We start from the raw sequence: 3,816 nt of genomic DNA, 5'->3' as shown, positions 1-3,816 counted from the left end.
AATCCTGGACAGATGGCATCAAGGAAGCTACAGGACGGCGCATGGCAGACTGTAATGAGGCTGCAATGGACCGTGAAGGATGGAAGGCCATGACATCCGACCTCTAGAAAGAGATGGAACCCGGGTAAGGTAAGGATCGTAACGAATGTGACGATTTTCCTATGGTTGATAAGGAATGTGTTAATATTGAGCTTTTTTGAGCATTTTTTTTATATAGCGCGATATCCACTAATCGTGCTCAAAGTGCTTTACAAGGGGTCTCTAGCCAACAGCAACACTTAGTGTGTAGGATGGGCCATGGCGTTTGTTAGGCGATATTACAATCTTTTTCGGATAGAGACGACGCTGTTAACGGCCAGGTACTCATTTTACACCTGAGTACGGTGAGAGAATGCGAGTAAAGAGTCTTTTGCAAGGACTCAGCTATGCGCCGAGCGAGGCTCGAACCCAGGAACTTCCAATCCGAAGCGAGTGTCATACCACTAGACCATATAGTCGCATAGAAAAAGATGTCGCCGATGAGATACTCCATTTGGACCTGAGAACAGTCAGAGAATGCAAGTAGAGAGACATTTCGAAAGACTAAACATTCTGCCACACAGATCTTGGAATCGAACAATTACTTACAGGTCCTAAAAAACACAACACCTGGTGTTATTGTCCCGAGTAATAGCATCGGGATTATCATTAAAAATAATCTACCTTGCCAGCTTAGACCACAACATGTCCCTTATCATAGCCACAAAAAGCATCAGTCTGATATTTGAGTGAAGCGGATGGCAAGGTAAAATAATCAAAAATATAATATTTTTGGTTTAAACCGACGTGCACCTTTTCAAAGGTCTGATAACCCAATTCCATATGGGCTCATTATTGAAATGGAAATCTAAAAAAGAAAATGACGCAAAATATTGTTCAATACAACAATGTTAAACTAGGCCCATAAGAAAGGGGGTTTGGATGTCAGACCACGTCGGTGTAAACACATTACACACTATATGCGACCCACCGTCAATCTGGAATTCTAACGGATTGAACCAGACCAGGAAAGTAAAAAATAAGTTTCTGGAAGATTAAGAAACAAAACTCACATTCCCAAATAAAAGCGTATATTTAAAAAAAAATATCTTTAATCGTAAATTCAACTTTCAGCATCAATATTACTGCCACACTACACTGTTTTGAAACGGATAGTCACGTTAAAATTTAAAAAAAAAAAAAAAAAAAAAAAAAAAAAATTATAATAATAATGAAGATTAATATCACTGTCAAGTTTCATTCATTTAATATTTACCTCCCTTAGAGTAATGACTTCTGAATTCGTGGGCGTGTTTAGAGCAGAAGACGATCCACTACGAAAGCTATCGAGAGTGCTACTCCGTCCATTAATGACGTCACTGAGTCCCCACCTGACACTGGGAGACTCGGATACGAAACTGTCGCTGAGAGAAATGGCAGAGCTCTGTGTTGGGGAGGATACGCTTCCGTTTTCACGAGGTTTGATGTATCGCCCTGATTGGTCTGGTGATGTCATGATGAACGTGGAATGGCTGCTGTCACGTGGTGTGGCCATGCCGTTGACCTATATTGAAATATTTGAAAGCGTTAATCAATACGAATTTATTTCAAGGTAATTAGATAATTTTGACTTAAAGCGATATTATGTCGTGTTAATTCAGATGCTAAATATAGAATCTAGGGTTAGAAAATGGGGAGATAACTTTCATGACTTTCACCGAGATACAGATTGAATTAAAACTCTTTATCAATCTCTTTGGGACATTTGAATCACCAAGATAATGTTAAAGATCTTGGGGAGGGGGGGGGGGTGTATGAAACAGTGCTAGACAAAGCAAGAAAGAAAAAAATTAATCTTAAAAATCCCTAAAAAATAATCCACCTCGTGACTGGGGTTCGAACCACAGACCCCGATTACGGGTCAGACGTGCTACCATTACACCAAAAAGGTTACCCGATTCAATGGGACGATTTAACGCTCATATTCTTGACAAGAATACGCGTCTCCAGTGTGAGCCCTTCCTTGCATCACACAACACAAAAATTGACCAGTAGATTTTTTGACCAATCAAAACATGTAATTTGTGACACACCTTCACACGTGCTCGGACAAACATAGTCAGTTGTTTATAATCAATAACGTGAATGATATCGACCTCTATCTGATCATCCTTATTGTTTTTTATACCACCAACTGCCTGGCTAGTTATCTCACGATTTTCTCGATCAGATTATAAACGTATACGTTTACACATGATTATCTGTGTTGGTTATATTGATCAAGCGGTAGAGCTGTGGAAATTTTACTTAGACAAATACCATCTATAGATAGAACGAAGATGACGTCACTCAAGCCTTTGTTATTGTTTTTTGCCATCCGCGTTTATGAGTAATTTTCACTAAACTGTATTAACCAGACTATATACGTTCAAGATTACACATAGTTTTGTGTGTTGGTCCTTTTTATTTCCGAATGGCAATGTTATGCGATTCTTAGCCAAGCGCATTCTGTCTATAGTAAAACCTGTGTAGTTTGCTATGTCAACCAATCACGGCCATTGTTTACAGTATGACGTCCGTCTGAGAGGAGTGGTTATCTAAGTGTCTATTGAACATAGTAAAACCTGCATAGTTTGCTATGTCAACCAATCAGGACCATTGTTTACAGTATGACAACGGTCTGAGAGGCGTGGTTGTTTAAGTGTTTATTGAACATCAGAGGATAAGGACGTCTCCATCCCCTCACACACGTCATGTCCTGTCCTTGATTTTGCATTTTGCTATTGGATTAGGACTGCATAGATAAAGCGCTTCTAAGCACATTTTGTTTATATTCCTCTATTTAGAAGGTCAAGTTGTTTTATTTTTACTATCTATCATACCGAGATACTCGACCACTGCTAGGTGGACAGCAAGGGAGAAAAATATCGACAGCAAAGAAGGTTGAAACCGAACCCTTTACATGGGAAGCGAATGCTCTACCAAGTGTAATATCAAAACATCGCGAATCGACATAGAAGTATATGTAATCTTATATACCTTGGATTCGAACCCATGACATTTGCGTATAAGAACACTTTCCTACGAAACGCATCACCATAACCACCCAACTGTCTGCCGGGAATGAGGCTAAATAAAACCGCAAAGTCTGAAAGGACTGCCAAGGGCAGTAACCGTAAATAATAATGCTAATGATTAGGGCGGAAGGGACGTAATTATTGCAGAGAATTCCTCACTTGGAAATTGAGGGCGTGAATTTGTGGAAATTGTCGTTATTGGTCAATTTAGTAGATTGAGTTGTTTCCCCTTCATTTTGTCACAAACCTGACTGGCCCGTTAGAACAAGTACATCTCGAATAACGCTGATGGCTTTGCAAATTGTGGGTTTGATTCCAAGTAGACACTTCGTGTATGGAATGAAAACAAATATGTTGGAACAGGACTGGTATTTTATTGGAATGGACTGTACGAAGACTTTTGATTTTAATGAAGAAGATAGAGAAGAAGTAGAAGTAGAAGAAAAAGAAGAAGAAGAAGAAGAAGAAGAAGAAGAAGAAGAAGAAGAAGAAGAAGAAGAAGAAGAAGAGGAAGAAGAAGAAGAAGAAGAAGAAGAAGAAGAAAGAAGAAGAAGAAGAAGAAGAAGAAGAAGAAGAAGAAGAAGAAGGCTATGTGGTCTAATGGCATGACACTCGCTTTCGGATCGGAAGGTTCTGGGTTCGAGCCTCGCGCTCGGCGCATAGTTGAGTCCTTGGAAAAGGCTCTTTACTCACATTATCTCACCGTACTCAGGTGTAAAAT

At 39.5% G+C, this 3,816-nt stretch overlaps 1 long non-coding RNA gene across 1 annotated transcript in view; it reads right to left on the bottom strand.

Annotated features, from left to right (window-relative positions):
• Positions 1 to 987: 987 nt before the first annotated feature.
• The window catches only part of LOC144956060 (uncharacterized), a 45,559-nt gene continuing 42,730 nt past the window's right edge, over positions 988 to 3,816 (bottom strand). Inside the window, exon 2 of the long non-coding RNA XR_013641863.1 lies at positions 988 to 1,582. This is a non-coding gene — a long non-coding RNA (uncharacterized LOC144956060). The remainder of the gene's footprint in view (positions 1,583 to 3,816) is intronic.

Source organism: Berghia stephanieae, chromosome 10 (genome assembly GCF_034508935.2).
Source record: "Berghia stephanieae isolate SIO BIC M18660-M18661 chromosome 10, UCSD_Bste_1.3, whole genome shotgun sequence".
NCBI lineage: Eukaryota > Metazoa > Mollusca > Gastropoda > Nudibranchia > Aeolidiidae > Berghia > Berghia stephanieae.
The sequence above is the reverse complement of the archived record's forward strand: the minus strand, read 5'-3'. Positions and strand labels throughout refer to the sequence as shown.